The following is a 13,355-nucleotide window of genomic DNA, read 5'->3' as shown; positions in this document are numbered from 1 at the left end:
GTTCAACTTGCTGGTCCTCCCTCACCACCTTCATTGTCTGCGTGCCTCTGGTAGTTCTGTCTGTGGTGACAGGGACCTGGAGGGGAGGAGAAGAGCTGAGACATGTACAAGCCCAGGAGGAATACTAGAAAGTGCCCCCAATCAGGTTAGGGATTGCAATAGTGTACCTGGGCAGGGACCGATCCATTTTGGCCTGAGGGACCAGGTGGGATGCCCTGACTGAAAGCCAGGTCAGTCCTATGCAAGCCAACCCCTTCCCTGCCATACTAGCATGCCAGTTCCTGCCAAAGGCATTGCTCAATACTGGCTGTAAGCCCTGGTTGCAGGTCAGTGTGGGGCAGAAACCTATCAAGAGGAGGGAGGGAAGGTTCAGGGGTGTCTGCGCTATCTCTGTGTTGAGAGGTTTGGCCTCCACCTCAACCAGGTTCCTTTAAAAGTGTTTTCCCAAGTGGGGGCCCCAGCCTTGGCTGTGGAGGAGTTGGAGATGGGGTTCTGCAGGTCCATGGGTCATGTATAAAAATTAGGAGCAGTTGTCAGGAGCACTTAGAGCTACATGTGACAGAGGAGCTGATGGTGTCGCTCCCTGTGGATGAATATCTGGGCTGGGCTGGAATGAATGGGGGGCAGTGTTGACCCCTCGTGCTGACCCCATTGGCCTGGGCTCCCTCGCTTGGTCCCTCCCAGTAGAAAACACTTGTGGTCAACTCCTTAGGGTTCTCCTCCCTCCTTCCCGGTCTCCATCCCACATTTATCTCCCTGAGCCTGGACAACCAGGGTCTAGGCTGAAGAACTTTTCACATTCCCCATTGCACCCAGAGAGAAGGAATGGCTCACTGTCTCTGAACTTCGGACTCTTCCCTGCCACCTTGGGATTCTGCCTTAGCCTCTCTGCAGCCCTCTTTTTCCACCCTCCACAGAGGCCCTGGTGTCTTTGGTCCCACAGAATTGGCCCATTAACTTTGGGTGTCGTTTTACAAATACTCACCATGGAGGCGCTTTCCCCAGCAAGGTGGTCTCTCTGGGGTGTCACTGCAGGCATGGTCTGGGCTCCAAGTGTCTAAATAGAGATGTACAAAGGTTAGTTCCAGGAGGCCAGCAGGTTGGCAGGTTGTTCCCAAAGCCTCCCAGATCCCTAAATCTCAAGGAATATTCTGGTCATGGTCTCCCCACTCCAGTGTCCTCCCCTGTCCTGGCCTCAATTCCCAATAAAAGTGGGAATTCACAGCCCAAGGCATCTCCCCACCCCAGGGCAGCTCAGCTACAATGTCTGCTGTGTGGGGCTCTGAGCTCTGCACCCCTGCTGGCTCCTGTCCCTCGAAAGGTAACCCCCTTCACCTGAGAATCTGGGATGCTGCAAGGCAACCCATCCCCCCAAGGGTCTCTGGCCTTTATCTCAGGCCCTGACTATGGACACAACTATGGAGGCCTGAGTGTCCAGCTGGCTTGTGAAATGAGAGCAGAGAGTGCCCTGGTCATTCCTTTATGGCTCATGAAACTTTATTCTCTCCCATTCTCTCCCATTCGTCATCCAGACAGTCTCCTTCAGACTTCCACACCTTCCCAACTCAAATTCTCTTCTTAACTCAAAGAAATAGAGCACTATGGTTTTATTTGTTTGGTACTTTTTTCTGGGTGCCACACTCAGCGATGCCCAGGGTTTACTCTTGGCTCTGCACACAGGATCTCTCCTGGAGTTGCAGGGGAACAGAGCAGTGCCTCAGATTGAATCCAAGTCACCCCCAGGCACGGCAAGTGCCTTTCCTGTTGGACTAACACTCAGGCTCTAGGCTTAGCACCTTTGCAAAGTCCACTAACAAGAGATCTGGGTCACACAGGACTCAGAGGGCCCTGGATGACGCCATGAAATGAGAATAAGATGAGAAACCAGCTGAAAATGGAAAGGCTCTAGAGACCAAGCTGGGTATGAACACGACAAAATTGTCCTCTAGGGGTCAAAGAAAGTTGTTCGGATTAGACTTTCTGGGCTAATCCCGCTTTGATCCTGAGCACAGCATAGGATTCCTGGAGCCCCAAGAGTAGTGCCTCGGGTGCGGAAGATTCATACTTGAGTTTCAATCATACAATGTATACCATCCTTCACCAGTGCACTTTCCCCACCACCAATGTCCCTTATTTCCTTCCCCTTCACTCTCTTCTGCCTAAGTCAGGGGGGCAGGCATTTAGCTCTTTTCTCTCTATCTCTCTGTTCTTTTATGACACTGAGGTTTGCCAGTTTTCCTTTATGACACCGTGGCTTGTAATATTGTTAATTTAAGGGTACCATGCATGTCACTTATCCATTTTCAGCATCCAGTTCTTGTCCAGAGTGATATGTTCCAACTATCAAAGTCATAATGTACCTTTCTCTATTCTAACTGAACTCATCACTTTTTATGGCAAGCTTCCTATCATGGACTAGTCCTCCTGTCCCTCATCCCAATTTTCTCTAGATATTATTACCATTTAGCCATTTATTATTCTTATATGCCACAAATGATTATTCTGTGTCTACAACTCTCCTTCTGACTCATTTCACTCAGAATAATAATCTGATGTGTTGATGTATGTACAGATGGTACACTGTGCATGGCTCAGAGTTTTTGTGTAGTCACAAGAAACAGAAGTGCACACCTGTACATTGTATCCACTCAAAATTGTATGATAGGCTGGATTCAAAAAAACTTTCTGTTAAACTAAACTCTGTGACAGATGACACTGTAAAGATAATTTGTGAAATTCACAATTGTGATCAAATCCAGGCTATTCACCACTCTGGGTGAGAGTCTGGATGCCCACTACTAGCATCTTCTCCATGAAGAATTGAAGTGGCTGTTCATGGGAAGGGTGCTCCCTCTCCTTGATGGCAAGAGGGAAGACGTAGTGCAGTTCCTGTGAGAGCAGAACTCTGACTTTGTACAGCCCCAGTAGAGCAAGGAATGGGTAGCTAAGCTTGTGTATTTGCAGACATTGTTCATTTTCTCTATGAATTTAATATTTTTCTGCAGGGGAGTTTCACAAGTAGTTTTTACAGTGAGACATAAGATGATGTGTTCAAAAAAGAATCTGATTCTGGGATAGCTGTGTCTGAGGAGGAGATATTGAATTATTTCCACTCTTGCAAAAAAATTTTCCGATTGGCAATTATATTATGCAGAAAGTCATAATCAATATGAAAAACAGCATTTAAGGGCATTAGCTCACAACATTAATCATGAGTACTCTGAACATGAGAATCCACAGAAAAGAAAACTCTGGGTTGAGAATCACTACATAGAAGATGCCCACTCTTGTACAAAATAAAATATGTGTTTTAAGATCACTCCAGGCACTGAATTTCTAACCCCCACCAACCTGGTCTGAATAAGCAGGGTAGCAGGAAAGAAATAATAAACCAAGCTAGCAAGGAAAGGATGATCATGGAGTCCATGGCCTTTTACCATGTACTCTCTGCCTCAAGCCCAAAAAGCTAGAACACCTCTTTCTTTATTAAAACCAATTCCCAATACCAGGAGACTTCAGGTCAAGAGAGAAACAAAAGTACATATTCAGTGGACTATTAAATATCAAAGGAAGAGGTTTAAGAAAGAATGATATTGGGGGAACATCTTTGTTTAAGGTTGATACTGGGTATCATCTTACATTCTTGGAGCCGGCCACAGGGGCTGCACAAGGACATGCACTGACAGAGGCTAGGAGCAGAGTCCTGACTCCTGGAGAGGCCGCAGGACACACAGAAAGAGCCAAATTAAAAGTGTAAACTGCCACATGTGGCTCACGAGCCGCACGTTGCCGACCACTGCCCTAGGAGATTGGGGTTTTCGGACCTAAGGTGTAAGGACCAGCTCAAGGTTCTACTCTGGGCAACCAGGACCTACGCAGGGGAGAGTCCTCACTCCTCGCACTCCCGAGGCCAAAGTGGCTGCCGCACAGCTGGGGTTGGGACACGAGGGCCAACCCTGCGGTCTACGGAACCTGACACGTGAAGGTCCACTTCCATGGGCCAGGAGGCGACCTGGGGGTCACCAGCACAGAGTCCCGGGAAGTCCCTGGAGAGGGCAGAGACTGCAGGGCTGAAAATGCCTGACGACTCAGGCAAGGGCAGGCCGTGGGCTGAGGGCTCATTCACTGACCTCAGGGCCTCGCACAGTGGCCACTGGCCGAGCATGGCCGGCCGGGCTGGCAAGCCGTCCGATTTCCTTCGAATGGTGACTTTGTTCATTCGGGGTTTCCGCAATCCTTGCTCCTCAAGGGGTAAGATGGGGAAAGGGAGTGGGGTCCACATCTCGCTATTTCCAGAAACAACTGGGTCGCTGCGAGAGGGTGCTGTAGAGGCGGGGTCACGGGCTTTATAGGGGGGCTGGTGGGTGTGGCCCAGTGTCTCCAAACCCATTGGCCAAAGCCTTGACAGCACAATAAAGGCTGTGCCCGTAGGTGCCCTTGAGTCACAATGCCCAGGGTGCCCTGAGGGACTACCCCACCCCCACCTTGGACCCTACTGCACCGCCACCCCCCACGATGGGGAATGGATCAGACACAGGTGCATTCTTCCGAGCACAGAACCTTTCTGGCTTCTGTCTAGACGGATCACGACTTTCCTGATTCAAGAGATCTTGTCCTGAGACCCCAGCCTTAACATTCAAACCTGGAGAAGTCCCTGAGCACCTGTATCTGTAACCCCGAGTGTGCTCCCCTCCCAGAGCACCTCTCCAATCACTTGGCCAACTGACTGCATACCTAACTGCTCCCACTTGTCTGCTGCCCTCCACACCCCTACTGTGCTGCCTGCCCACAAACCCTGCATTCTGGACTGACCTTCCCTGGTTTGTGTCCCCATCCCCAACGCACACAGGCCTTTCGAGAAGTGGCTATGGGGTCTTCTAGTCCTCATCCCTGCTGGCGATAGCTGTGGTCAACCCTTTGCCCTCAGCACTCCTGTGTGTAGCTTATTTACTTCTGTTACTCCCCTCCTCCTGTCAACATCTCATTAGAGGAGACTCCTGCAACTTTCTTCCAGAGTGATCCAGGCTATTAATTTTAGTCTTAGAGTTTTCAGAAATCCACATCTTCCACTGTAAATCATACAGGTCTTTGCTACAATGTGGAAATCCTGTGCATCCAACACCCTCTCCCACTCCAGAATCCAAGGAATTCAACGCAAAATGGAGAAAGAGGTCCACACTGTGAGCATGCTTTCTTAAATATTCTGAGGTATACCACATTGAAACCGTCTTAGGTGGAAGTCTGACTGCTTTCCTGATGGGGAGAATTTGTTTCTGAATCTGTGTTAGTACAAATTTCCCTAAGAACCAGCCCTGGTGGAAGATGTGGGTTTGGTCCACACTCTAAAATGCTGAGGTGGAGGTTGGGTGGGTGAGAATTTTACAGATCCGCCTTCGATTGGGCCATCTCAATGCCATTTGATTGGCCAATATCGAGGGAAACAACTAGAGGCTCTCCTGGCCTAGAGCCAGTAGAAGGTGGCAGAACACCAGCCTCAGAGCTTTTGGCTGAACCACATGTAATCACTGGAAATGCCTGAGCTGTACACATGTAAAACAAGTGCTCTACCACTGAACCACATTCCTTGCCCAAGATAGGGTTAAAAAATAAAGGGGGGGGAAGGCAGCATTTATAATTTTCAATTTCTTGTGATCATAGTAATATTAAGTGTAATCAACTTCTCCAAGTATATATGTTCCACCCCCCTAACCCCCAGTTTGACTTGATATTAGATGCATTTATCTAATTTGCTTTATAAAAGCAAAATATACTCCAACCAGCAACAGGAGTACTAAAATGAAAGACTATCAAGCCATATATTGATGGTCCTTTGGGGGTACCTTGAGTTCTCAGATGTTATTGATAGGAGCACAAGATGGTCACTATGAGAAAAAAACATCTCACAGTTTCTTATGAAACTATCACCTGTATATCTTGTTATCTACAAATTCCAAACCTAGCTATTTATCCAAGTAAAGGAAAAGAAAATGTCTATGAAAATTTTGGAGAAAATATTCCTAGCAAGCAGCCTTGTGCTGAAGGGTGAACTGAACACAGCTCAGGACAGGAGAGTCAATCCAAGCTCTTCTTGTCACACAATGCCCTATAATTCAGAAAGCAAGAGAAATCAAGGAAACAGAAACCTGGATTTGCGTACCACCTGTGGTCAATGAAACAACACTTCACAACAGAAAGGCATGTGCAGCTTTCCATTGATCAGAAGCTCTGGAATGGGCAGTTAAATTCTACTAAAACAAAACGAAACAAAACAAACCATTATACAGCACTGGCATTTAGGCAGGAGATTCACTGAGAGGAGAACCTAGAATACTAGATAAAATTGGGTGTCCATACGTAGCTCTGCACTCAGAGATAAATCCGGGCAGCCCTGCTTTCAGCCCTGGAGACCATATGGGATATCAGGGATTGAACCAATGTCAGCTGCATGCAAAACAATTGCCCTACCCGCTGTGCTATTACTCTGGCCCCCAAAATACTTTCTGTGTTTGATGTTCCTGGACTGTGCTTAATTAAAATGTGAATATGTGTTTGCTGGGCTGCATGGAGGGAAGGGTTTCTGTATCTTTTTTTGTTTTGTTTCCTTTTGTTTTGACCTGGATCTGTGCTCAGAAATCTCTCCTTGCAGACTGGGGGAACCATATGGGATGTGGGGGTAGGGGTGGGAGGAAGAGGGAGAGGAGGAGGAAGAGGAGAAGATAGTTCAGAAGTCTGAGGAGCAGGCTTTGCATGTTCGAGCACCAAAGTTCAAGACCAGGTCTGGAAATGCCCCCCACCCCCAAGCTAACACCACTGCTGAGTCTGAGCAGAACAGCTACAGGGCTCTGAGTATTTGACCCCTTTGTCCATTTTCCTCACCCCCATCTCTGAGTCCTGATTAGGAGGCTCAAGAAAACAGCTAAAGGGTTTCTGTTTATTTCACTTTCCATAAAGTACAAAAGATGCATAAAATAGTGGTATTCCGGCTCATGATATGCATGTTAAAGTATTTTTGGGGAAATATAAAGATCTGCAACTTACTTTGAAATGAATTTAAAACCAACAGAAAGAGGGATAGATGGATAGATGAAATAGATGGATAGATGGATAGGTGAAATAAGAGCCAAAGACCAGTGGTATACACTCTGCACCCAAACACTGCTAGGTCTCCTTGACACCTGAGAAACTCCAAAAAATATATGCTTTCGTCACTGCATATTTCAATGCATCCAGCTAAGTTGATGACTATGACTGGGAGGGCTTCTGAATCCCCTGAGCAATACTTGAAGAATTCCCCTAAATATTAATGGCATGTCAGGAGTAACCCCTGAGCACAGAACCAGGAGTAGCCCCGAGCACTGCCAAACTCCCCCTGCCTCCTCACTTAATGAATGGTAAAATGTAAGTGTTTGTGTGTTTATTGAAGGAGCTGAATAATAATATCTAGGGAAAATAAGTAAGTAGTAAAGGCAAAAGTAAAATCAACAGTGTCAATTCCACGTTCCTTAAATTCCATGTTCTTTACTGTTTGGCAAAGGAAATTGCTAGAGAGCTTTTGAAGCCAGCCAAGTCTCTTCAATGCTAAGACCTTTTTCCCTGTCCCTAAAATTCTAGTATTCTCCACTCCTGGCAACAGAGTTTCTTTGTCCCTTGTGACTCTGCTGCCTTGTCCCACCATGGGAGCCAAAGGCTTTCTAGATGTTGAGGATCAGTTACAGAGTCTCAGCTAATTACTGCGTGGACAGATGAAACCCTCTAATTTGGTGGAAAAAATTCTTGAGCTCTGAGAGTAACAACTCTGCAATGCCCATCTCAGTTTCTCTTCCCAGCGAACTGAGGCCTTCATTTTTCTTTTTTCTTTTTTTTTTTTTTTTTGGTGTTTGTTTTTTGAGTCACACCCTGTGGTGCTTAGGGGTTACTCCTGGCTCTGTGCTCAGATATTTTTTCTGGCAGGCACGGGGGGATCATTTGGGATGCCAGGATTCAAACCACTGTCTGTCCTGGATTGGCTGCTTGCAAGGCAAATGCCATACCCTGCGCTATCTCTCTTGCCCAATGACTTCAATTCTTCAAGTGTTGTGGGGGGCCACACCAGGCTGCTTAGAGGGCAACATCAAGGCTATAGCCTGCATTGATATGGGGAAACATGTGGTGTTGGGGCAAGACAAATGCATTCCACATCCTGCATTCTGTACTTCTGAGCTACTCTTCCAGCCCCAACTAGGGGTCTTTTTAGCTTTGCTTTTCCTTCTTGTGATCTTTTCACCCATTGCTGTTATCTTAAGACCGCAGATCACTGAACTATGCAATCGTGTCATACAATAGAAGATAAATAGTTCAGACTATACAAAGGGAACATTATGAACATGACTGTGAGGAGATCTGACTTCTTGGCCTGACTCCCCTGCTCACAGGTATGGCACCTTCACTCCCCTGAGCCCTGGTATTCCTCTTTGAGGAAGGGCCAGGCTAAGTGTTCCAAGGTGAAAACTAGCCCTGAGACTCAACTGCTATCACGACCTCTGTGGAAGGAACCCTAGCCTAGAGTCCATGACTAAGGGAAGGGGCATTAGGCTCAAAAAGCCTTCGGTCACCTGCACCCACAATTGCCATGAGATGCTCAGGGCAATGGGGAAATTGACAGTGGTCCCAGCATAAACTCGTGTCTCATTTGAGACATAGATTTACTAGCATCCTAAGGATCTTCTCTGAGTCCCTCAAAAGACCACTAAGATTTCTCTTACTCAAAATTATTTCCTAGTTACCAAGCAAATGTTCTAAGGCCTGATTATTCCAGGCCTTATATCAAGGCCTTTATATCAAGATGAAATATAAGCATGCAGTAAACAGCCACACAAAAGACACCCTCTCCCCCTGGGAGAAAAAGAACTGGATATGCAAGCCACAAAGCTATTTCTGCAGACTTATGAGATTTTGCGAACTAAAGGCACTGTTGAATTTGAGGCCAAAAATAAGTGACTTATCTGGTGAAGATCAATAAGTTTTATAATCATTGTATTAAGGAGGAGGTCAATGAATTCCATAGAATGTTTTGATGATTTTTTATACCTCACTGAAGCCACCTATGTTTTTCTGCTATGAAAACTATTGACTACCCCCTTCTTCCTTGCTAACTCATAATGACTTGCTAAAGTCAATGGATAAAACCCTGCTCTTTGAGTGAATAAATGGGCTAGATCCACACTCCTTTCTTGGTGTGAGGTCTAGTCACAATTCGTCGACTCCTGTGCCCACTCACTTGAGGACCCTGCTGCTGTTTCTCTGTCCAGCTGCTCCTGCCCAGCTCCCAGTGGCCTGTGACAAAATGCCAAATGTCAAAGCACTAATTTCCAAACTGTGAGATGGGAGATAAGCTAATAACTCTAAACAAAGTTGTTTCCCCACTTCATCTTTCCCTAAGCCTCTTCTTTTGATATGTAAAGGCCCACCTGGATTATTCAACCTTCCCTCTCCAGGTATTGGAAATTGGTTTGAATAAAGAACGAAATTCAGGCTTTTGGCTGGGGCAGAGAGAGCACTAGGGAGGCAAAGCCTGCAAAAGCCATTTTCACCTTTTCCTGACTGACTGGGGTGGGGACCACAGTGCTGCAGGTGGAACTTTGCCTTGCACAGATGAGGTAGTGCTCTGTCACTTGAACCACTTGTTGAGCCCAATGAAGTTATTTAATAAACAAATTTTCCGATCTATTGGCATAGGCTATGATTTTTATTTCTTTCAGTTAATATATACATCACATATATGTGTGTAGCAAATTTGTATCCCATTCAGTGGTTGGCAACCTGTGGCTTTGTTTTCCTTTTTATCCCACACTCACAGCTGCTCAGAGTTAACTCCTTTGTTTTGGTTTTCTGTTTTGGTTTTGGTGTTTGCGTCACACCTAGATGCGCTCAGGGGTTACTACTGGCTCTATGCTAAGAAATCGTCCCTGGCAGGCACGGGGGACCATATGGGATGCTGAAATTCAAACCACCTTCCTTCTGCATGAGAGGCAAACGCCTTACCTCCATGCTTTCTCTCCAGCCCCGAGTTAACTCCTTTGTATTTAAAATACTTGCCAATGCTTGGAAAACCATATGGGATACTGCAGTGATTGAATCTGGGTCAGCCACATGCAAGGTTAGAGCCCTCCCAGCTCTACTATTGCTCCAACCCCAGCATTAGTACTTTGTAAAGCTTTTCCCCAAAAAGCCAACGTGTGGAGAAAGGTTGAGAAACACTGTTCTATGGCATCATAAAACTGAAACAAAACATTAAGAATTCTACCTAATTTTCACAACAAAATCCAATTTTAGGGAGCTGAAGAAATAGTAGAGCATATTATTGCCTTGGATATATGGCCAACTTGGTTTCAACCCCTGTCCCCCATATGCTTCCCTGAGCACCACCAGGAGTTATTCCTGAATGCAGACCAAGAAGTAATCCCTGAACACCACTGGGTATAACTCCAAAAAATTCTATTTTTAGAAAAAGGCTCATATCTTTTCTACTGCAATCAAATGGAACCTATAGTGCTAACTGATTCAAAGGTTATAGGCTAAAGAACAAATTCAGAGAACAAATTATAACCAATAAGCCATTGCCTTGCTTTATAGCAATTTGAAAATCAATATAATTTTTACCATTAGGAAAGAATCCAATAGCAGCAGAAGAAATGCCAGCATATATTCTAGCCTTCTTAAATCCCTGGGGATTCTGTAGCCTGCTTTTAATGGTATCCAGTGGAAATAATATCAAGTCAACACAAATACCTGCTACTCCACCAGCCTTCAAAAAGTGGAAGAGAGAGAAAAGAACAAAGGTTATAACAAAATCTGCCAAAATCTGCCAATCCTTTGCACAAAAAAGAAAAAGTTACAATAACATAAGCCTTTTGCCACTTTGGGGTTGAGATTTTAAAATATATTCTTTTTATTATCTTTATTACTTTTATTGATATACCAGGATTTGAATTATTGTTAATTGCATTTCTCATACCTACATTATTTATATCTACATGTAGGAATATGTACACATATCTACATACATCACCAGAGAGCCTACTGCCCAAGAGCCCCTTCCCCCAATCCCTCCCCCAGATAATATCAATTCTGTGAAGAAAATCTCTAGTTCCAATGCCTTTGGCCATTTGTTGTCCCTCCCATGTTTCTTATATCCCATATAGGAGAGGTTTTTATTGTGGGAGTGTTGACACCTACACACACACACACACACACACACACACACACACACGAATAAAAACAAACTCCAGAGACCCCACAACACGATAAGTAAAAAAGATTTTGAAAAACATTTCTTCAAAAACTGTGTCTTACTTTTTAAAAAGTCATCTTTAAAATATATTTCTCGACAATCACTTCTCCATGCAGCATCAGGATTAGGTGAGTCAAAATCCAATCTCTTTTCCCTCTCCATTTGTAAGATATCTTTTTTTTGGATGGGAATCATCAGCTACATATTTTAATGAGGAACTGACTCTTCAAAGATAATGGCTGGTAGTATTACCAATAGGACAGACCCTCGCTCCATGAAGTCCTGTGTATTCCTTAGGAATCTGAATACAACAGTGGTCAAGAACTCTGTCGGATGTGGAGACACTATTTTTGAAATAGACAAAATTTCAGGCAGTTCTGTTCATAAGGGCTTTATCTTTTATTCACAGTTAATGAAAGAAATACCCATGCTGCAATGGCAGGAGAAGATAGCAGAATGACTGCTGGCCAGGTTTTAGATATTTCTTCAAAAATAAGACCTACTTACAAGTTTCCTTCTGGGTAAAATATAAGGCATCCCTGAAAATTAGGCCCCCCCAGGCTACGTATCAGAATAAATATTAATTTATAGTAAATTGGTTGCTAGGGCCAGCCCAAATGGCATCTGTAGGATTCACAGTTTGTCAATTGTGTTGACAACTACCATACCTTATACAGGTAATAAATTTTCTTTATTTAACAATAAATGTGCACCGTATTCTTCTTCATGGAAAAAATAAGACATCCCCTGAAAATGAGGCCTACTGCATCTTTGGCAGTAAAAAATTAAAATACTTTATTTTTGAGGAAACAGGGTAGCTGCAAAGGCAAAAATAAATGGGAGTAAAAAGTAAAAAGAGTAAATGCAGGAAAAGCAGATAGGAAATGATTTAGATAGATGCATGCCTCCTCTTTTGATTTGGAACATGGCTTTCAACGGGAGTATTATGACATGATGTAGTTATCCAGCACGTATTCTACCTCCTACACCTAATGCTTCAGCTGTAGTGCCCTCAAAACCTGAGCACGTATCAGGAAACACCTCACAAGGTACAAAAGTGGGCAAGAATGGCTGAGTCAACAGTGAGGATCTTCCAAGTCTGGAAAGCTGAAAGGAGACATTTGCGCTATAAAGAGTTAGCCCAGATCACACAAAAAGTGGGTTCTCTACTTGAAAAGCTGGAACATCTGAAATGGAACAGAGCAAAAACAAGCAGTGGAGGTGAATGATCGGTCAGGACAGGAACAGAGCAACAGCTACCTAACGATAAAACAAATGTAAAAAACTTTGTAATTCACAATGAAATCACAAAGGTTTCAATAAAATAAAAATTTAAAAAATGATTTAACTAAGGTCGGAGTGGTGGCATGGAGCGGTAAATTGTCTGCCTTGCCGGCACTAGCCTAGGACTGGCACTGGTTTGATCCACCAGCACCCCAGATGGTCCCAAAACCAGGAGCGATTTCTGAGCACATAGCTAGGAGTAACCCCTGAATGTCACGGGGTGTGGCTGTAAAACACAAAACAAAACAAAAGTGCTCACTTCGGCAGCAAATATATTAAAATTGGAACGATACAGAGAAGATTAGCATGGTCTCTGTGCAAGGATGACATGAAAATTCATGAAGCATTCCATAAATTAAAAAAAAAAAAGAATTTCTTGCACAAGTAACTTTCACGTTTGATCTGGAACACTCCAAAGGATCCTGCATATCTACCAGGAAGGATCTCTGAGCACTTTAGTATGTCCAAAAAAAAAAAAAAAAAAGAATAAAACATTTAAAATTAAAGGTCTGTGGCTGGAGAGACAGCAGAACACTAGAGCATTTTCCTTGCATGCAGCCTATCCAGGAGGGACCAGGTTTGATTCCTGAATCCCATGTAGTACCCCAGACTGTCTGGAGTGACTTCTGAGTGCAGAGACAGGATTAGGCCCTGTCTACCACTGGGTGTGGCCCAAAAACCAATCAATCAATAAATATATAAAGTTAAAAAAAAACTAAAGGTCCATCCATAATGTTTTTTTAACCCATAAGCTTCTAATTAGCAAAATTGTTATATTTGAATAATAGACCACTACATAGCA

At 44.4% G+C, this 13,355-nt stretch overlaps 1 non-coding gene across 1 annotated transcript; it reads left to right on the top strand.

Annotated features, from left to right (window-relative positions):
• The first annotated feature begins 12,804 nt into the window (after positions 1-12,804).
• Positions 12,805-12,911, top strand: LOC126026764 (U6 spliceosomal RNA). The gene has a single exon (XR_007501985.1). It is a non-coding gene; the product is annotated as a U6 spliceosomal RNA (small nuclear RNA).
• The last annotated feature ends 444 nt before the right edge of the window (positions 12,912-13,355 follow it).

This window comes from Suncus etruscus, chromosome 13, assembly GCF_024139225.1.
Source record: "Suncus etruscus isolate mSunEtr1 chromosome 13, mSunEtr1.pri.cur, whole genome shotgun sequence".
In the NCBI taxonomy this organism is placed as follows: Eukaryota; Metazoa; Chordata; class Mammalia; order Eulipotyphla; family Soricidae; genus Suncus; species Suncus etruscus.
The sequence above is the reverse complement of the archived record's forward strand: the minus strand, read 5'-3'. Positions and strand labels throughout refer to the sequence as shown.